Source organism: Triturus cristatus, chromosome 7 (genome assembly GCF_964204655.1).
Source record: "Triturus cristatus chromosome 7, aTriCri1.1, whole genome shotgun sequence".
NCBI lineage: Eukaryota > Metazoa > Chordata > Amphibia > Caudata > Salamandridae > Triturus > Triturus cristatus.
The window spans coordinates 1,736,299,428-1,736,322,453 of NC_140590.1; the positions used below are offsets into that span (position 1 = coordinate 1,736,299,428).

At 47.5% G+C, this 23,026-nt stretch overlaps 1 protein-coding gene across 3 annotated transcripts in view; it reads left to right on the plus strand.

The window, feature by feature from the left end:
• Nucleotides 1-23,026, plus strand: part of LOC146812939 (uncharacterized) — a 280,949-nt gene that overhangs the window by 172,396 nt on the left and 85,527 nt on the right. The gene's annotated exons all lie outside the window — the stretch shown is intronic.

Sequence of the window (23,026 nt, forward strand, 5' to 3'; positions counted from 1 at the left end):
GAGGCACAAGATGGCTGCCAACACTTCCTGATTCAGAGTGTTGGCATCCAATTATCATTCAGCTCGTGCTCGGGAGGGTGCGCGGAGGATCCGCGGATCCTCCCCGGCCATGGATATATATGTACTTTTACTTCTAATTTTCTCAGGAACTACTGAACGGATTTACACCATTTGAGCAAAAGGCACGAGTCTGAACTGAGGACTACCTCTTTGCCAAATTTGGTGTAATTCCGTTCAGCAGTTCGGGCTGTAGCTGTGACAACAGGTCCTATGGGAAATTGCATGGGGAAAACGCATTTTGGGACCCCCCTTTTTTCTCGGCCCCCGCTTGACGAATCACCATGAAACTTTCAGGGTAGGAGCGGAGCGGAGCTGGCCAAAAGTTTGGAAAATTTTGCGAAGATTCATCAACCGGCGCCAAAGATATTCCCAATAGAATGTTGCGGATTTCCTATGGAAAATAGGTCCTAACTATAACTATCTACTGGCGACCACCAGTAGATTATATATATATATATATATATATATATATATATATATATATATATATATAGTTAGAACTGGGGGTCTCTAGTTGGCTGAGGCAGTTAACTAGGGACCCTTGCTTCTAGTCAGGGAAAGGAGGGACACCCTCTTTGATAACCCCTGCTCTCACCCCCTGGTAGCTTGGCATGAGCAGCCAGGCTTATCTTCAAGGCAATGTGTAAGTATTTGCAACGACACTCCCAGTGACACAGTGATAACACCATAAATGGACACTACACTGATGAATGAAATATGGTAAGACCAAATGATAAAAATCCAACATATGCGTATTCGGAATATTTCACTTTGCCGGTTATTAGGCCAACAAACACTTGTAGGTTCTTGCGGTATTAATGAGCAGTTCAACAATGTTCAAATGCAGTCCTAATGCAATGCTATACAGTTCGTAATGCAGTTCGTATTGTCAGACTAATGCAGTTCGTAATACAAGAATAATGCAATCCTCAATGCCGGTAATCAGGCAGTTCGTAATGCAAGAACAATGCAATCCTCAATGCAAGTAATCAGGCAGTTCGTAATGCAAGAATAATGCAATCCTCAATGCACGTAAAAAGGCAGTTTGTATTGTCAGTGTAACGCACTCTTTAATGCAAGTAATAAGGCAGTTCGTAATGCGAGAATAATTCAATCCTCAATGCACGTAATCCGGCAATTCGTAATGTAAGAATAATACCAGGCCAATCGACGCGATTAGCGCGGGCACCATTATGCCCCAACCACAGACAAAAGTCCAGAACTCCCGAGGGCGGCACCGGTACTGCCGGGCAGGTCTGGGCCGCTCGAGGACTCAGCGTGTCTAACGCGATGCAGCGGGAGAGAGACTGGAGCACTCCTGTACTCCTCCTGCTTGCCTCCCCAGGCCACACACACTTGCGGCTCCCGACCGGAGTCCAAGCCTTACCTGGGGGATGCACTGCCTCGCTCTCTCTCTCCCTGCTCGTCAGACGTCCTGCTGGGCGCTCCGATGACGACGCAGCTCTGATGCAAGGTGACGCTGTAGCCGGACAGCTTACGGCAATGCCTTCTCCGTTGCTGCAAACAGCTACACAGCAGCATCGACGATGATTCGCGCTGGGGGGGCACTGCAGTCACGGGGCACTTTCCAACCAGCACCACGGACTCCACGCAAGTCTCCGGCTGCACATGCACAAAGCGTCGCTGAGACTCGGTTGGGCTTCAGGCCACACAGTCCCGGGGCAGTGCTTACGAAGGTCTCAGGCTGCAAAAAGCACACGCACACAGTGTCGCTGAGACACATCTGGAAACTTTGATGTTCCTGAGTTCCACAACCGGGAGCCAGCTCTCCTCGGGCCCTTGGAGACAAGTTACTTCGGGACACAGCACACAGCAAAGTCCTTTCAAGCAGGGGGACACAGCACACAGCAAAGTCCCTTAGCCTCTCCTTGGTTAAATCAGCAAACTGAGGGCTAGCCCCAGAACACACAGCAAGGGCCAGTCCTTTTCTTCAGTCTCTTCAGCTGTTCTTTCTTTGGCAGGGGTTCCTCTTGATCACAAAGTAGTTTCAATCCTTTTCAGTATTGATCAGTCCAAAGTTCAGAGGCATCAGCTCTCATAGTTATACCCCTAAATGACTTTGAAGTCTTTGTGTTCAGGGGGCACTGACCCCTGTTCAAACCAGTTCTGGGAAGATAGGCTGGAAACATCACACAGCCTTCCCCATTCTGTCCTATGGGCAGGTTGGCCTTGCAACAGTGAAAAACGAAATGGAGAGTATTTCACGATCAGGACATGGTACAAACCTTAGTACATGTCCTGCCTTTCAAAGACACTGCACCCTGCCCAGGGGGGTACCTTGGGCCTACTACAGGGGTGTCTGATGTGCATGAAAATGGAAGGGTAAGGCCTGGCAAGTGGGTGCACTTGTCAGGACAACATGGAAGTTAGCAAACTGCACGCAGGCACTGCAGTGGCAGGCCGGAGTTCTCTTTTGAGGGCTACTTATGTGGGTGGCACAATTAGTGCTGCAGGCCCATGAGTAGCATTTGTATTACTAGCCCTGGCACACATAGTGCACTTTACTAGGGACTTTACTAGTAAAACAAATATACCAATCAAGGAATCTCTAATCCATACTACTTTATACAGGGAGCACTTGCACTTTGAGACTGATCAGCAGTGGCAAAGTGCCCAAAGCATCTAAGTTGACAACACCATGTCAGAAAAAAGGCCTAGGGGAAAGGCAAAAAATTAAGGGAGCTCTAGGCAAAAAGGGCCAAGTCCAATAAATAAATATATATATTAAATTCAGCCACGCCTGTGCTTTTTTTTTTTTTTTTCCTTTTCTTTCAGCTGTGGGCTGGGTTCCTGCTCGATGACCAGTGAGGAGGGAAGGATGTGAGGGCATGGTTTAAAAATGTTTGCTTACACATCAGGGCAGCTCAACTGGGATGCAACATTAACTTCAAAGTGCGCATGTTGAGTTGGACGGCTGCTTTTCAGCGACCAGCCCGACATGCACACTAAATGCGTCTCCTCATCTGCTCAGTTAGTGAGCAGTGTCTGGATTGGTCAAGGACACAACATTAGACCTCTGCACCAGTGGTTGAAAACAGACGCTGTAGGAGAGTAGGGTCTGCTATCCTATGGTCACCCCAAATTTTGGCTTTTTGCTTCACTGGTTTTTGACATATTGAGGCTGTGGGCCTGCTAATCAGACCCCCAGCCTGCTGTTCTCTCTACTAAATTAAAACTATGCACCCTAGGTGCATAACCAATTGGAAGTGGATCACCCTGTGAGCCCCTGTACCAGTGTACACCAGGTACCCAGGGCATTGGTGTACCCAAGGCCTACCAGGGGCTGAAGCATGTATTATGCCACCCCTGGCCTGGCCTAACAAATTTGACACAACTGGCTGATCACTCAGCTGGGGTAAGTTGGTGTAACCACCTCTTACTTAGGTGTAGTATACCTATACCTAACCTTAAATGGAACACATGTTAACCTATAAGTCACTCCTATGGCAGGCCTTAACAATCCTGAAGGCAGAGTGCTTGGTTCCATGTGAGATGGTGCTCTGGCATGAGCTGAGCCTGTCTGCAGTGGTCGGAACAACTTCCTTCTACTGTTTCCAGATATCGTCATACCATATACTCTTAAGTGCATTATGAACCTCGCGGTTAAATGCTAACTTTGGTTTGGTTTTATCAAAACATGTCGAGTAAGGTGTCATACGAATTGGAATACTAACCCCTCGCCAATTCTGGCGACGGGGTTAGCATTCCACCCTTCTAGAGGGACACGACATGTACAGTACCTGAAACCCGGGTAAAATCAGACATAGCCTCAGCTCCACAAAATGGATGCTGCCACCACAGACACAAGTCTGCCCTCCTGCTGCTGGGAGTCCTTCCAGCTTGGGAGACGTGGACAAAGGGTTTCCTGCCAGGGGAGGTGCATGCACCACCCCAGACAGGATTTTGTGTATTGGTCAGGTAGGGCTTGAATAGAATCAGACATGCCTGAGGCTCACAAGGAGCCTCGGTGCATATGCCAGTTCCAACCGGTCCTGGGGCACACCAGCCCCGGACCTGGGGCGGGCTGGACAAAGGATTGGGGGTGTAACCACCCCCCTTCCTGGTCCCACCCTTAGGGAGGGACCTAGCAGGTAGTCCGGCCCCTAGAATCCGCTTAAAGGTAGGAGCTGTGTCCTAAGACTTCAGACATCCTGGAATCAACTTAACTACAAGAAGAAGACGGGAACTTCGATGCTCTGCTGCACAGAGGACTGAAGGAAATCTCCCCTGTGGTCAGGGAGTGACCACCTTGCTAACGCAAGCACCACCCAGCGAATCAACGTCTGCTTTGCCGCCGCCTCCCGCCGGAGCCCGAGCCCAGAGCCTGACAAGACCTGGACCTCCAGACCTCTCACAGCCCGATCCACAGTCCCTGCAAAGAAGGAACCCATGGAGGCACCGAGACACGTGGAGCCAGCCATCTTGGAAGACCAACGACAAGCTGCAAGCGCGACAACAGAGGCTCCCTCCAAGTTGTGCTTTGGGTCCTGAGAAGCCCAACACCCGAGCAGCATCTGCATCAAAGGTGAGCCCTCCAGCATCTCCACGATCTGCGTGGGGCCCTTCTGCATTTTGCATCTCGACGCGCCTGCCCGGTCCCTGGCCCGTTGGCTAGTGGCCATTTTGGCGACGAACCTTGAAAACTACGATGCTGGTCTCGTTGCTCCAGACTGGCCCCTGCTTTCCTCCAAAGGAGCAGACCCTCTGACCTTGCTGGTCCGAGTAAACCGCTTTCTTCCTCCTTCACGACTTCTGCTTTTGCCAAGGCTTGTTTGCTTCCATCGAGTCGCCGACACCGCCGACAGCGAGAGCCTGCGTGGGACAGCTTGTGAACCGACTCCTGGATGTCGTCGACCTTCAGGGACCACGTGGCTGCGGAGACAAGCTACCCCTCTTCACCTGTTCGCACCCGACATCGCCTGGTACATACCTGGTGCCACGCCGGTCACTGGCTAGTGACTGTGAACACTGTCCCCTCTGCTTTCAGGTCTTCTACAACTCCGATCCACCCTTGGATCTAACGCAGCCCTTCCGGACCGACCGCCTGCAGCATCTTTGTCATCAGGCCCCATTGAATCGATAGAAGAAACCCGACGCACTTCGAGACCTATGCACCCGCTTCCTGTGGGTGAGGTAAAGCTGGCACTCCGGTGCCCAAGTGTAGAGAAACATCTCTAGTGTCTGTGTTTTGAATCTTGAGATCGTAGTCCATCCGGAAGATCCTTTCTGCAGTAACTTTTAAACTTTTACGCACCCATTGAAAGCCTATGGGAGCCCGCGTGTAACTTTACTCACTGCACTCGCGACCCGTGGACCTCCTGGTCACTAACTGAAGTTAGCTCCTTGTAGGCCCAGCGATTCTAGAGGCCCTAGGCCTTTTCCCTTTCCTGTTCGTGGTTCTTATACCACTATTTTAGTATATGGTTTGAGCGGCCACCAGGGCCTATCCATATAAAGTGCAACTTCTGTATATTATTACATTGTCTTGTTTAACGATTTGTGCTCCTGTGCTCATAAAGAGTCTAGGGGATACTTTGAGAAATAAATACATATATATTTTGAATATATATCTGTGTGGTGTCCTTTCATTGGTATAAAAGGGGGTTACATATGGTAAAACAGCTTGCTTAACACGCTTTAAAGAGTTTAGCCTCAAAGGCTGCTTAGCCTACACTACCACTAGGGCAGCTAGTCCGAAAAGGTTGACTTACAACCACACCATAAGGGTTGCTTGGCATGGCACAAGGTGGTCACTAGAACTAGTGAACAGCATATACCAGGCCAACTTCTCACATTGGTGAGCAGCGGATGGATTTGAGCTTGCTGTGTTTTACCTCTGTAATCTCTTTGTTACCAATTGAAAGATCATACAGGTACCTTTAGGTACATATAAAACAAGATAGATATACTTAAGTTCTACTGAACTTAGTTGTTGTAGAGAAAAGGGAGTAGCACACCCTGACTACAACTACTAGATAGGTTTAGTAGGTAAACCCAAGTGTAGGTAGATTGCAACACATCCACCCACACTTAAGAGCAATGGAGTGGGCAGAGGGGTCCAAGGTACCCATCTCTGTCGAGAGTGACCCCCTGAGGGCACCAACTCTCTTTGCTACCCTGAATCAAATTGAGCTCAGGCAGTTGGCTAATATCAGGGGCCTTAAACAGCCCAAGAACCCTACCTCTGCTGAACTCAGAGAGCTTTTACAAGCTGATGAAAATCAGAGAGCTCTCAAAGCCTCCCAGTTAGGCCCCTTAGGGACAGGAACAGGAGGCCCCCCTTCTGAAGATGCTACTGAGGTACCCAGTTCCAATAGTCACCCCTTAGATGAGAATAATACTACAGAGGATGAGAGTAACAAGGGTACTGATACTGAAGGTAGTGAGGATGAAGGGAGAATTAGCCCAGTGCCAAGTGTTATACGTGGCCCAGCTAACCTAAGGCTATTGGGGACTGACAATGGGATCATCTCATTGGATCTCCCCAGTGGACTTAACCAGGGGCTTGGGAGGCAAATGAATCACTCAGGTGAATCTAATGCTTCTCATACCTCTAGAGGCTCTCAAGGTCACTCCAGGAGAAGGATGACCACCCCTCAGAGGAGGGAGCATGAGGCCAGAATGCAGGAAGCTCAGCTGAGAATCAGGAGACAGGAGTTAGAAGTAGCTCTGATGGAGGAGAAACTGAGTAAGGCTAGGCAACCTAGAGAGAGTGGGTCTATACCCACTGGTGGCAGCATTGTCCCCAAGGACAAAGATAGGGTCTTTGACAGTAGGAACCTGTCCAAGGTTGTGCCCCCCTACAAAAGTGGGGATGACATCCACAAGTGGATAACTGCTCTTGAGAGAGCCTGCAAAGTACAGCAGGTTCCTGAGGACCAGTGGGCAGCAATCTTATGGCTCTCCTTTGAAGGTAGAGGCAGAGATAGACTCCTCACTGTTAGAGAGGAGGATGTCAGAAACTACAGAGTCCTGGAGAGTGTTCTGGTTGATGGGTTAGGCTAAACCACTGAACAGTACAGGTTAATGTTCAGAGATACCCAGAAGACACAGACTCAGGACTGGTCTGAATACATTGAATGTGCCACTAAGGCTTTGGAGGGTTGGTTGCTGGGAAGTGAGGTTTCAGATTTTACAGGATTGTATAATTTGATGATGAGGGAACAGATTTTAAATAACTGTCAAAACCAGCAACTGCATCAACACTTGGTTGACTCAGATCTGACCTCTCCCCAAGAATTGGGAAAGAAGGCAGACAAATGGGTCAGAACCAGGGTTAAGCAAAAGAACCAGAACCAGGGCCAAGGGGGTGATCAGAAGAAAACAGACCAAAAGGGTAGTGATCAGAAATCTAAAGACCAGAAGTCTTCAACAGGGCCCCAAACTACTGCTAAGGAGGGTGGGTCCCAACAATCCAAGGGAAAGAAGAAAGAAGGTCAAAAGAAACCCTGGTGCAATCATTGCAAGAATACAACTCACTGGACTAGTGATTGTAAAAAGGGTGGAGCCCCCAACACTGTTGCCCCTAAGGCACCTGCTCCCAGTACTACTGTTAGCAGTGTTGGTCCCCAGACAAAGGGTGTAGTGGGAATCACTATGGGAACTGAAGGAGATTCTGACCTAGCCAGAACCCTTACACAGGCAGTCTTGATCTGTGATGGGGACATGGATTTGTCCCTGACTGTGAGCCCCAGTAACCTGGGCAAGTACAGACAGACTCCTTTAATAAATGAAAAAGTGGCTCAAGCCTACAGGGACACATGTGCCAGTGTCACTATGGTGACACCAGGCTTTGTGGACCCTGGACAGTACATACCAGGTGAGAACTACCTGGTGACCAATGCCAGCAATGCCACTACTTCACATAGTGTGGCAGTTGTTAACTTCTCATGGGTAGGGGTAACTGGCCTCAAAAGGGTTGTGGTTAGTGCAGACCTCCCAGTAGAATGTTTGTTGGGCAATGACCTAGAGAGTTCTCTATGGTCAGAAGTGGAGTACAGGACGCATGCAGAGATGTTAGGTATATCACCACATGTCCTTGCTGTGACCAGGTCACAGGCCAAAAAGTGCCTCACTGAACCTCAGGTCTTGGATCCTGGAACAATGGACCAAGTACCTTCCAAGAAGAAGAACAGGAGGGTTAAGGCTTTGCCTTCCCACCTGCCTCCAAGTGATGATCAGCCTTCCCAGGAAGATGATCTAGAGAACCCTGAAGGAATTGTCCCTGAAGAGCTTGAACCTGATCAGGTTGAGTTTCTGGGGACAGGGGGACCTTCCAGAGTTGACTTGGGGCAGGCTCAGTTATCCTGTCCCTCTCTTGAACCCCTCAGACAGCTGGCTGCTGCTGAGGCTGCTGGGAATGCTCAAGGTACCCATAAAGTGTATTGGGATGATGGGCTCCTTTATTCAGAGGCTAGAGACCCAAAACCTGGTGCCACCAGGAGGTGGGTTATACCTCTGCAATTTAGGGGCTTTCTTCTTACCTTGGCCCATGATATTCCTCTAGCAGGACACTTAGGCCAGAACAAGACCTGGGACAGGCGTGTCCCTCACTTTCACTGGCCTCACATGAATGAAGATACCAAGGAGTTTTGTCGCTCCTGTGTTACCTGCCAAGCCAGTGGCAAATCAGGTGGCACAACAAAGGCCCCACTAATACTGGTGGGGGTTCCCTTTGAAAGAGTGGTGATAGATATAGTGGGTCCCATGGATCCCCCCACTGCATCTGGGCACAGATTTATACTGGTGGTAGTGGATCATGCCACCAGGTATCCAGAGGCAATTCCCCTTAGGACCACTACAGCTCCTGTTGTGGCCAGGGCCCTGCTGGGAGTATTCTCCAGAGTGGGGTTTCCTAAGGAGGTGGTTTCTGACAGAGGTACCAACTTCATGTCAGGATACTTGACAGCTATGTGGAAGGAATGTGGTGTCAACTACAAGTTCACCACCCCTTATCACCCACAATGCAATGGGCTTGTTGAGAGATTCAACAAGACCCTAAAGGGTATGATCAAAGGATTACCTGAAAAGCTCAGGCGAAGATGGGACATCCTTCTACCCTGCCTTCTGTTTGCTTACAGAGAGGTCCCACAAAAAGGAGTTGGTTACAGCCCCTTTGAAATGTTATTTGGGCACCCTGTGAGAGGCCCACTGTGTTTAGTGAAGGAAGGATGGGAGTTACCTCTCAAAAAGCCTAAACAAGACATAGTGGACTATGTACTTGGTCTCCGCTCCAGGATGGCTGAGTATATGGAGAAGGCATCCAAAAACCTTGAGGCAAGCCAGGCCTTACAGAAAGCTTGGCATGACCAAAAGGCTGTCTTGGTTGAGTATCAGCCAGGACAGAAGGTATGGGTGTTGGAGCCAGTGGCCCCAGCAGCACTCCAAGACAAATGGTCTGGACCCCATACAATCCTGGAAAAGAAGGGAGAGGTCACCTACTTGGTGGACCTAGGAACTCCCAGGAGTCCCCACAGGGTACTCTATGTTAACAGGCTTAAGGCATATGTTGACAGGGCAGACATGGGCTTGCTCATGGCTACAGATGAGGGACAGGAGGAAGAGAGTGACCCTCTCCCAGACCTGTTGTCTCAGAACCCTGAGGATGGATCAGTTGAAGGAGTGACCCTTGGTGGCAACCTCACTGAACATCAGCAGAATGAATGTAGACAGGTTCTACAATCATTTCAGCATATGTTTTCCTTGATACCTAGTCAAACTGACTGGTGTACCCATGTGGTGGACACTGGTGACAGTCTTCCTGTAAAGAACAAACTTTACACGCAACCTGACCACGTCTGGGACTGTATAAAGGCTGAGGTACACAAAATGCTGGAATTGGGTGTCATTGAACCCTCAGAGAGCCCCTGGGCTAGCCCAGTGGTTCTGGTCCCCAAACCTCACACCAAAGATGGCAAGAGAGAGATGAGGTTCTGTGTGGATTACAGAGGACTCAATGCTGTCACCAGGACAGATGCACATCCTATTCCAAGGGCAGATGAGCTCATAGACAAACTAGCTTCTGCTAAGTTTTTGAGCACATTTGACTTGACAGCTGGCTATTGGCAAATCAGATTAGCTGAGGAGTCTAAGGCCAAAACAGCATTCTCAACCCCAGGTGGGCACTATCAATTTTTGGTGATGCCCTTTGGTCTGAAGAATGCACCTGCCACCTTCCAAAGGTTGGTGAATCAAGTCCTTACTGGGTTGGATGACTTTTGTGCAGCATATCTTGATGACATTGCTGTCTTTAGCTCCACCTGGGAGGATCACCTGATCCACCTGAAGAAGGTACTTGAGGCCCTGCAAAAAGCAGGCCTCACTATCAAGGCTACTAAGTGCCAGATAGGACAGAGTAAGGTTGTGTACTTGGGCCACCTTGTAGGTGGAGGCCAAGTTCAACCACTGGAGAGTAAGATACAATTCATCAAGGACTGGTCCCCTCCAACCACCCAGACTCAAGTTCGAGCTTTCTTGGGCTTGACTGGGTATTACAGGAAGTTTGTTAAGAACTATGGGTCCATTGTGACTCCTCTTAATGATCTGACATCCAAAAAGATGCCCAAAAAGGTTCAGTGGACAGTAAGCTGTCAAAAGGCCTTTGATGACCTGAAGGAGGCCATGTGCTCTGCACCTATCCTGAAAAGTCCTGACTACTCCAAAGAGTTTATTGTCCAAACAGATGCTTCTGAGTTGGGTGTGGGAGCTGTGCTGTCACAACTTAATGTAGATGGTCAAGACCAACCCATTGCTTTTATTAGCAGAAGGTTGACCCCCAGAGAGAAGAATTGGTCAGCTATTGAGAGGGAGGCCTTTGCTGTGGTGTGGGCCCTGAAGAAGCTGAGGCCATACTTGTTTGGCACTCACTTCAAGATTCAGACCGACCATAAGCCCCTCTTGTGGCTAAATCAGATGAAGGGTGAAAACCCCAAACTGCTTAGGTGGTCCATTTCCCTACAGGGGATGGACTTTACAGTGGAGCACCGGCCAGGTACTGACCATGGGAATGCAGATGGTCTCTCCAGGTACTTCCACTTAGGACATGAAGACGAGACTGGTCAAGGCTAGTTTAATGTCCCTGCGTTTGGGGGGGTTGTGTAGGAGAGTAGGGTCTGCTATCCTATGGTCACCCCAAATTTTTGCTTTTTGCTTCACTGGTTTTTGACATATTGAGGCTGTGGGCCTGCTAATCAGACCCCCAGCCTGCTGTTCTCTCTACTAAATTAAAACTATGCACCCTAGGTGCATAACCAGTTGGAAGTGGATCACCCTGTGAGCCCCTGTACCAGTGTACACCAGGTACCCAGGGCATTGGTGTACCCAAGGCCTACCAGGGGCTGAAGCATGTATTATGCCACCCCTGGCCTGGCCTAACAAATTTGACACAACTGGCTGATCACTCAGCTGGGGTAAGTTGGTGTAACCACCTCTTACTTAGGTGTAGTATACCTATACCTAACCTTAACTGGAACACATGTTAACCTATAAGTCACTCCCATGGCAGGCCTTAACAATCCTGAAGGCAGAGTGCTTGGTTCCATGTGAGATGGTGCTCTTGCATGAGCTGAGCCTGTCTGCAGTGGTCGGAACAACTTCCTTCTACTGTTTCCAGATATCGTCATACCATATACTCTTAAGTGCATTATGAACCTCGCGGTTAAATGCTAACTTTGGTTTGGCTTTATCAAAACATGTCGAGTAAGGTGTCATACGAATTGGAATACTAACCCCTCGCCAATTCTGGCGACGGGGTTAGCATTCCACCCTTCTAGAGGGACACGACATGTACAGTACCTGAAACCCGGGTAAAATCAGACATAGCCTCAGCCCCACAAAATGGATGCTGCCACCACAGACACAAGTCTGCCCTCCTGCTGCTGGGAGTCCTTCCAGCTTGGGAGACGTGGACAAAGGGTTTCATGCCAGGGGAGGTGCATGCACCACCCCAGACAGGATTTTGTGCATTGGTCAGGTAGGGCTTGAATAGAATCAGACATGCCTGAGGCTCACAAGGAGCCTCGGTGCATTTGCCAGTTCAACCCGGTCCTGGGGCACACCAGCCCCGGACCTGGGGCGAGCTGGACAAAGGATTGGGGGTGTAACCACCCCCTTCCTGGTCCCAACCTTAGGGAGGGACCTAGCAGGTAGTCCGGCCCCTAGAATCCGCTTAAAGGTAGGAGCTGTGTCCTAAGACTTCAGACATCCTGGAATCAACTTAACTACAAGAAGAAGACGGGAACTTTGACGCTCTGCTGCACAGAGGACTGAAGGAAATCTCCCCTGTGTTCAGGGAGTGACCACCTTGCTAACGCAAGCACCACCCAGCGAATCAACGTCTGCTTTGCCGCCGCCTCCCGCCGGAGCCGGAGCCCAGAGCCCGACAAGACCTGGACCTCCAGACCTCTCACAGCCCGATCCACAGTCCCTGCAAAGAAGGAACCCGTGGAGGCACCGAGACACGTGGAGCCAGCCATCTTGGAAGACCGACGACAAGCTGCAAGCGCGACAACAGAGGCTCCCTCCAAGTTGTGCTTTGGGTCCTGAGAAGCCCAACACCCGAGCAGCATTTGCACCAAAGGTGAGCCCTCCAGCATCTCCACGATCTGCGTGGGACCCTTCTGCATTTTGCATCTCGACGCACCTGCCCGGTCCCTGGCCCGTTGGCTAGTGGCCATTTTGGCGACGAACCTTGAAAACTACGATGCTGGTCTGGTTGCTCCAGACTGGCCCCTGCTTCCCTCCAAAGGAGCAGCCCCTCTGACCTTGCTGGTCCGAGTAAACAGCTTTCTTCATCCTTCACGACTTCTGCTTTTGCCAAGGCTTGTTTGCTTCCATCGAGTCGCCGACACCGCCGACAGCGAGAGCCTGCGTGGGACAGCTTGTGAACCGACTCCTGGACGTCGTCAACCTTCAGGGACCACGTGGCTGCGGAGACAAGCTACCCCTCTTCACCTGTTCGCACCCGACATCGCCTGGTACCTACCTGGTGCCACGCCGGTCACTGGCTAGTGACTGTGAACACTGTCCCCTCTGCTTTCAGGTCTTCTACAACTCCGATCCAGCCTTGGATCCAACGCAGCCCTTCCGGACCGACCGCCTGCAGCATCTTTGTCATCAGGCCCCATTGAATCGATAGAAGAAACCCGACGCACTTCGAGACCTATGCACCCGCTTCCTGTGGGTGAGGTAAAGCTGGCACTCCGGTGCACAAGTGTAGAGAAACATCTCTAGTGTCTGTGTTTTGAATCTTGAGATCGTAGTCCATCCGGAAGATCCTTTCTGCAGTAACTTTTAAACTTTTACGCACCCATTGAAAACCTATGGGAGCCCGCGTGTAACTTTACTCACTGCACACGCGACCCGTGGACCTCCTGGTCACTAACTGAAGTTAGCTCCTTGTAGGCCCAGCGATTCTAGAGGCCCTAGGCCTTTTCCCTTTCCTGTTCGTGGTTCTTATACCACTATTTTAGTATATGGTTTGAGCGGCCACCAGGGCCTATCCATATAAAGTGCAACTTCTGTATATTATTACATTGTCTTGTTTAACGACTTGTGCTCCTGTGCTCATAAAGAGTCTAGGGGATACTTTGAGAAATAAATACATATATATTTTGAATATATATCTGTGTGGTGTCCTTTCATTGGTATAAAAGGGGGTTACATATGGTAAAACAGCTTGCTTAACACGCTTTAAAGAGTTTAGCCTCAAAGACTGCTTAGCCTACGCTACCACTAGGGCAGCTAGTCCGAAAAGGTTGACTTACAACCACACCATAAGGGTTGCTTGGCATGGTACAAGGTGGTCACTAGAACTAGTGAACAGCATATACCAGGCCAACTTCTCACAGACGCGGATGCCACGGTTCCAGGAATGTTTTCTTTATCTGTGAAAATAGAGATTATGGAAGGTATGGCTGTTCTACCTGCTGCTCAGCCAGTGTGACTGTGGTGGTGGAATGTTGGTGTGTGATGGTGCAGTGGAATGTTGGATGTATGTGGGAGTCAGTTGGAGGATGACCTGAGCTGCAGGAAGCCTCTCCTGGTGGGGCTCTTGATGATAACGTCTATTTTAATAAATCAACCTACCTAATCTACATGGACCAGGCGTCATTCATTTACAACAATGGCAGTACAAGTTAAACAAGCATTTGCAAAGCAATAGGTCTCGCATTTGAGAGAGTTTAAGGTATTGGCATTGTAAATGATAATGTCTTTTATTTATCTGTTTTAAAAACCAACACGTAAATAAAATGTATTGTAATTTACAATGCCAATATCTCAAATTTGCGTAAATGCGCGAACTATTGCATTGCAAATGTTTGTTTTTGTTTGGGGTGGATGTATGTGGATTGTATTGGGATGGTACCTCTCTAGGAAAACGAAAGGGATGGATGCACACTAATAGCTCCCGAGAAGGGTGGGCAACCATAGTTATAGGGGTTCTGCAACACTCTAGAGCCCACTAACTCTAAACAGAGAAGGGGCCCAGGTGAAAGAGCGCTACTTGAAAAGGGAAGGAGCCACTCTAAGACGGGACGATCGGTGAAACTGGCAAAACAAGAAGTGTTGAAAGTTCACAGCAGAAAAGGGTTGTAGAAAACATTAGAAAGAAGCAGCACAGGAGAGACTTGATGAAGGCGTGCCGAATAACCCGCCTCTGAGGCTCAACTGCAGGTCTGGGGACGGGAGTTTGTTCCACACTTGAAGCTGAGTGCCAAAATCGTTAATAAATGTTAATGAGGCGCTAACAGCTGCTGAACAAATTGATTTAGTCTGATCTGGTCAAACAACCATTTAAAGAGTTGGAGCGGAAGTGTTTAACGCTGAAGTAAACAACTGAAGCTGTACAAACATCTCTGCAATTATTGAAAGCGTTTTTTCTCTCTTCTTACTACCCCAACTTTTAAAATTTGGATCAGGCAGATGTTTCCAAAACCTGAAAGTCTGAATTCAGAGGGCTACGGGGGGCGGGTGGGCAGAGGTAAACGGCTTGCTAGTAACTTCCTAAGTTGGTTCAACTGCAGTGTGACAAACTTTATTTTGTCGATCCCTGTCTTAAACGTAAAAATATGTTCAAGGCAATATTTATAGATCGGAAACGCCAAAAAGCAATACACAATCGCAAGTTTCTGGACATTAGATGCATCGTTCGTAAAGGCAGTTTTCAAACTATTGTTGCTACATTTGCAAAAGAAAGTCAGACCGTCCTTGACTTGCATTCTTACACATTTATTGTTCCTTATTTATGTAACATTTGAGGAGACCCCGAAGGGAGGTGGTCGGCCAGAGCAGCAAATACAGCAGATAGGAAGGTTGCGTGTGTGCCAAGTGGGGGGAGGACTCTTAAGGCGAAGTGGGAGGGGTAAAGCAAACGGTGCTTTAAGGAGCACACCACGGTGTGGCAAACTAACAAAAGGCGTTCCACTTAGGAGAGAGGCACCTGAAGAGGTTTGCAATCCGGCGGTAAAGAGAAAAACAAGCATTGGCATAGCCAATGGGTCTCGCTTTTGGGACCTCATAAGTATTTAGTTATGCAGCAAAATATCCTGGTTGCAACAACAGCAACTGTTGCATGGCTAAACACTTATAAGGTCCCAAAGGTGAGACCTATTGGCTATGCCAATGCTTGTTTTTACTTGTCAAGAGCACAGAGAAAGCGCTATGGCAGGGCAGGGAGAGTGTGATGCAAGTGTTATGCACTGTCCTGCAGGAGCAAGTGACTAGCAGTGCGGAAGACTAGCCTTAAAATCGGTGGTCTCCCTCATGAATCAGGAGGGTTGGCAGGTTGGCATGGCATGCTCACTGGTGGCATACTGCCATTGTATTTAAAGTTACCTGCCTCTGTAGAGAGCTGGGACTACCCACCATCAGCCTCCCAAGCAGTCTGCACTGCCCGAGGTTTAACCCTGAATGACAATAGAACTGATTCAGGTGGGAGACTCCTGATTTTTTTTAAGCCAAAATTTGCTTTATTTTGGGTTTCTCAAGCCTGAAATTACCTTCCTTCAATAGAAGTCAATGGGGGTAAATACATTTCCCTGGTTGTTTTTTTTTTTTTTTATGAACTCCCACTTTACTTATTTAAAATGTTGGCATGTATGGTTTAACCACAACAACTCTTAATCTTTTCTTGAACCCTTATCTGTCGTGGCTGCAGACGCAGGGAAGTAGCTAAATGCTGGGTTTCAGAATCTTTCTCAGCTCACTGGCAAATAGCTTTTCACACTGGTGGCACATAAAGAATAAGTACTTTTGAGAGCAGAGTAACTCCCCAAATTGCGTAACAAAAGGTTCCAGTGCGGGAATGACTAGCGAATTCGACTGAACCGTGATGCCAGGCACTTAGCAGGGCTGAAAACAGTAAAATATAATATGTCCCTAACTGTAAAAGTTAGACTCAAATACACTCAATTAAGTCTGATACATTTACAAAAAAATACTGAGTTGCTTTGTTAATGCTTGTAAGGAGAATGAGATACCTTCGGGTCGAGTTCGCGCTATATAAAACGGCAACAAAAAAAGCGCCTAATGTTGTTTTGGTGTTTTGTTGCACTTTATAACGTAGTTTGGTGCCATTCTCCAGTTGGAAATTGGGGGATTTAACAACACCTAAGATGGCGATCGCATGGATGCATCTTTTCAGCTCCCGTTCTAGAATTGAAAAGAAACTCCGTTTGTAGGTTGTGACTGAAACTGACAGAGGGGCGGGAACTATAAACACACATATGACGGGTCTGGGGGCTGGCAAGTGAGTCGACCCGCCCACTTTCACTCAAAAGGCACCTTTTTCACCCCATCCCATGCTGCAGTTTGTTTATCTTCCTGTCTATGGGTTCTTCCTCCTGTCCATACCATTAAGAATGGTTAATTATTGTACCGTAAAACCAGGCACGCATTCACAAAATGAATAATTGCCACAAATGACTTCAATATGTGTTATTTGGCTTTGTTAAATACAGTGCCTACATAGCAAAAGCAGAACCGAGTGAGTCTTTAGGTGTACTGTGTGTCCGTTTCTCCCTCAGAAGTCAGCACAATGGTACAGGTCAAGGCGCGCGCTGGCGGTTCGGTGGCTCCAGGGGGCGGGGCGCTTCAGTCTGTGGCGCAGAAATAACACGCTGGGCTGGTTGTTTGGGTACTGGAAGTAGCATCTGCTGATGCAGGGGTAGCGGGACGAAATTGGGGGCTGAGGCCATGGAGGAGCTGAAGGTCCCCGAGGACATGTTTAAGGATGTCAAGTTCTACCCAGTGAGAGATCTGGATCCTCAGGTACTTGGGACGGAAGGTCTGGGAAGTAGGACCCAGGCTCAACAAGCAACGCAGGAAGCTTGTAGTAATGTTAAAAAAAAGAAAACAACAAAAATACACGCTGGTGATAAGCGCGCGCAGCAGCACGTGAAAGTGATTGCACTGGAAGGGAGGCAGATGGCGGCTGCGCGCGTGCACGTTCGCGTGAACGCAAGCGCTAGGCCACCAAAAGCCCGTACCCTAAATGTCTCGCAGAGACCTAAAAAGGATCTGCAAACACAACCCATTCCTTTTTGCAGCATTATTGGAAGCATTACTGTTTACTAATGTATTTTAACACAAATCACTACACTCGCTAGTCCCTGTGTTGTACCACCACTCCAACTGCTGCCTACGTTCATTTTAAAACAAGCAATGGCAAACTCAATAAGCCTGGCTTTAAGGTTTTAATATAGACAAACAGAGGGAATGCACAAATGATGTTCGCATAGGGTAGCACTAAAGGTCAGATCTAGTGAAATTGCAAATAGTGTAAAAAGAAGTCCTTGGGTGGAAGGTTGATCCTACATCCTACAGTATTAGGCTGCCACCTAGGGCACCTATAAAGAGTGTGTCACACTGCCTAGACAGGAAACAAGTTTGCCTTGGCCTCCAAAATGCCTTATATTGGTCCTGCATGTTAATTCACTTTAAGTGTCTATATGTCAAAGGAATTTTGGGTTCAATGAAAATTGCAAGAGACTGTAGCGCTTTCTTTAAAACAATGACGCTTCTGTAGCACCCATCAACAGTTCCTAAAATGTAGTATCCAGGTAAGCAACAAGTAAATAATTATACATTTAAGAATATGAAGTGTTAAAGTGGTGAGAACCATTGGCTTTCCTGACCCTTGTAAAACATCAGATTGTAAAGGGCTTCAGCGAGGTCAAGTCATTTATATGCACACGCCCCAGACTCGAGGAATGGTTTAACGTACAGCCTGGCACCACGGAAACTTACATCTGGCGCTCTCTCAAAATATAGCTTGCTTGGCATGCTCTCATAAAAAGGCTTCGCGAGCTGTTGCCATGCGCTGCATTGGAATAACACATGCCAGCGACGGATATGCCTTTAGCCTTCATTACCGCACATTATGTACATAAGGGATACGGTGTCAGGGCCGCGGGACTTACCATGCGCGTGGATGGAATAGCTCGATGTTTCTTACGTAAGCGCGCCCCCTGAAGATTTACTGTCTTTGAAGCCGTTTTCCTTCTAATCCCTCTAATCTGTCCGGCTTTCTATATTCTTCACAAGATGACAGACCCTGTCAGGGCAGGGACACAGGAGCGGTTTGACCCCACACGCCCCAATCACTATATACATTTTGGCTTGCTGTCTAATGCTATGTCCTGCAGCTTTTCGCCGGCAGAGGATTGGCCATAGTATTTTGTTTTACACAAATAGCCATTTAAAATAAGAAAGCGCTATGTCACATGAGCTTATGCAGGGCGCATTCGTACCACACGACAGCCGGGGAACAATGTTGTATGTTCTTTGAAAGTACAACACCTGCAATTTAATATCCGGAGAGTAAAAGAAGGGAGCGGCTGCAAGACTTCAAATGTGTGTCACAAATTATACTATAGACACTGGGTTTAATAGTGTTTTTATCTTAATTAAAGGTCTTAAGTTTACAGAACACTAAACACCGATTCATTTTTAAAAAAACTAAAGCCTGATGCTTGTAAGGAATGTTCGTTTTTTGAATAACAGCCCACATGGCCTTCTGGAGGAGATTATGGACGGTTCCGGAATTAGGCCCCTATGCAAAGGCATTTCTGGATGTCCGTTCCATCCTGGGAGCAGGTAACATCAATTGGTTCAGGCAAGTTAGCCAACTTTTGGAATCTATGGGACTGGGTGCTCTCTGGACCGACCCGGCTACCAACCCTTTTCCACCCAAAAACATTTTAAAAGCCTTTATTGGTCAATGGTGCTACAAAAACATTTAACCACAGTCTCAGCTGAGTCCCTGTCAGGCAGGTTTCTTGAGCATAAAAAAGTCCCTCTTTTAGAAGCTTATTGGGACATTATTACCAGGCCCAGCGACAGGAAACTTTACCACCAATTTAGGGTTGGTACCCTACCAACTAAATCATTCACAAAAAAATGGAAGGGAGTGACCTGCGATTCCTGTAGCTGGTGTACTGACTGTGTTGATTCAGTAGGTCACATATTTTTTGTTTGTCCGGCTTATGCTGCCCCTCGGGCGAAATGGCTTAAACCTATATGTCGTACATTAGGAACCAGACTGGGGTTTGAAGCGCTAAGAATTCTGAGATTTGATACAGGTGAATGTGTCGTAGTCGCAGTGGCAAAATTTTTGGGTTGGGTTTGGGTTATCAGAAATAGGAGGCATTAGATTTTAGAGCTCTGTTTACTCATGATTTTATTTTAACTTGTGTTAAACTGGACTTGTTCTTAACATTTATTTTGTTTGTAACCCTCACCTTGTAATTGTCTTTTTTGATGAAATATATCGATAATAAAGACTAACGAAACGAAACGGCTATTAATTGCCTAAGCCCACTGACTTTTAAAAGAAGTTCTTAAACACCTAGAGTCTGATTGACAGGCTATAAATACATGATCTGAGAACATGTCAGTTTCAACAAGCATCGGCCGCGCGGCCGTGAAAATGGCACGGCCCGCGAAAGTGAAAGTGATCGCGGACCTGATCAAGCACTGCAGAGGTAAGACACATGGCGGCTGCGTGCGTGCACGCTCACGAGCACGCAAGCTTTAGGCCACAGGCAGCACTTTGAAAACCTGTACACAAAATGTCTCGATCAGAACAGCGCATGCGCTGGATCAGGCGAGACAGACGGTACCATGCATTTTAAAGATGTTGCTTAGTCAAGTGAATTCAGCAAATGTGTACATTTTAAAATGTTCAAGGGGACGAGGAACCGGAGTTGTACTCACCGTAAGTGAAAGGAAGGTTGAACTGCTCCTGGTACAGCCCCTGGCAAGCTAACATATGCGCAAAACTTACACCCGCACAAAGGTAAAATATAAGTCCAACACAGGGACAAACACTCGTTCGCTCCTCAAACCCACGGGTCCCTCACCTGCTCATGACGTAGCACCTAGGGTGACTGCTCTGCGCGTCAATGGCATGGGCCGCAGAGAGCAGCTCCGCCCGTGACTCCTGCTTCCGTTGCCGCTGTAGAGTGATTTCTTAGCCAATCAATGGCAGGGGCAATAGAGAGCAGCTCCGCCCAAGCCTCCTGCTTCCGTTGCTGCTTTCAGGGCCACACCGCCAGCGCAGAACGGAGCATGAACGGCGAGCAGAAGCTACAAGTTATGACGGGCCCTTGATCCATGACGTGCCATGGGACCTGCCGGGCTGTACTGGGGGGCTCAGTAAAACGGGAGCCGTGGTTATAATAAAAAGAATAACAATGAAATAAGGGATTTTTAACTTGCAATTATTTTTCATTTAAGGTCATTTCATTTGTTGTTCATGCAGCTGTTAGTTACTTGAAGGTGAACAAACAAAATAGTTACAGAATATTTTGTTGTTTTAGCCGCATCCTGTGGCATCATAGGGTCAAACATGCCGCTTCCTGTGGTGTCATCAGGGTCAAAAGTCATTTAAAGTCACAATAAGTAGTATCATGTGTGTTAAATGGCATGAACCCTGCCTTCACACAAGCTGCTGTGAAATAATAAGTCATAAGCTGTGTAATTTTGCTGGTTTTGGAAGATCAGAATACGTATGAATCCAAAAGAAACAGGACTAGGTTCAAATTACACGATAACCTCACACAGGGCGAACGTCTGGCACTTAAAACACTTGCCAATGATAGCGATATACTCATCAGAGAAGCAGACAAAGGTGGGAATGTTGTAGTTGTGAATCATGCTGATTACAATAACAAGGTTTTGTCTCAATTAAATGACAACACATGTTATCATCCCATAACACACAACCCTATGGGGCCCCTTACTATACTTATCAACAAGCACCTTGCAGAGTGGCACATTAAGGGCCTTCTTGATGATGATGATGATGATGAAGTCGCATACTTGAAAGTATTCAGACCCACCTTTCCAGTGTTGTACACATTACCCAAAATACACAAGCATCTTCCTTTCGCCCCGGGCAGACCTATTGTGTCTGGTATGGGTGGTCCAACAGAGAAATTATCAGAGTATGTAGATCTGTTTTTGGGCCCTTTGGTGCGGAACCTTGCATCTTACATTCAGGACACTAAACACATTCTGAGTATACTCTCTGACTTACATTGGCAACCTGGCATGATCCTTGCTACTTTGGATGTGGTGTCGTTGTACACCAGCATTGAACCTGATCTAGGTCTCAAAGCTTTCACCAAATTTCTTGACAATAGACCAGCCACACTATGGCTACATAATGAGATGTTGATCACTATGATGCACCTTATTCTACACAACAACTACTTTTTGTTTGAGAATAAGTGGTACAAACAAGTCAAAGGTGTGGCAATGGGGTCGAAATTTTCACCTTCATTTGCCAATTTGTTTATGGGTTGTCTGGAAATGAATGGATTTGGGGTGCAAATGGAGCACCATGGATAGATTTCATCATCTTTTGGGGTCGCTACATAGATGATTGCCTGTTATTATGGTTCTGTAACCAAACAGAATTGGTCCATTTTTGTTCTTACCTGAATACTAACAACTTTGGTATGCAATTCACCATGGAATATAGCACCACTAGCATTACGTTTCTTGACGTGGAACTGTACATTAAAGATGAGAAATTGAACAGTCGTCTATTTCGGAAGAGTACTTCCTGCAATTCTATTCTACATGCCCACAGTAATCATCCAACACACCAAGTTAGAGCAATCCCTTATGGTGAATTCCTAAGAGCTAGAAGGAATTGTAGTGAAGAACTAGAATTTGCTAACTGTATTGGAGACATGAAACAGAGATTTCAGAGGAGGGGTTATTCACCCCAAATTCTCAAAAAAGCAGAAAACAGAATTTCTAGGGTGAATCGGGTAGACACTTTACTTCCTAGAAATAAAACAGCCATTGACAACCCAAGTATACGCATGATTACAGACTTTAATGACCTTAGTCACACCATCAGAAAAAGCCTTAATAAACATTGGAGCATTTTACAGACTGACATTTCCCTGAAGGGCTTTCTTACCAATCACCCCCAAATCACCTTTAGACGTGGTAACACTTTACGCACCAGATTGAGTCCCACCATACCCAGGTCTCAGAGTAGACAGTCATGGCTAACCCCACATACTCTTGGTTTTCACAAGTGTGGCTGCTGTGGGGTCTGTAAATGGGCCAAACACAAAACCAAGACCTTTCAAGGCCATAACAAGAGGACATATGTGATCTGGTCTAACATCAATTGTACTACTAAATATGTTGTCTAAATCATTGAATGTACGTGTGGCAAACAATATGTGGGTAGCACAATCCGGACACTGAAGGAAAGAATTGGGGAGCATGCTAGGGCTGTACACCAATGTGATGCAAGATATCCTGTAGCGATACATACAGCCACATGTCCCACACAAAGCTCACGAAAGGGCTTCCAATGTTTTGGGATTGAATCTATTGATCAAGGGCTACGGGCTGGCAACAGAGAACGGCGACTAAGGAGGTCTGAGGCAATTTGGATAATGCGCCTCCAGACGGTTGA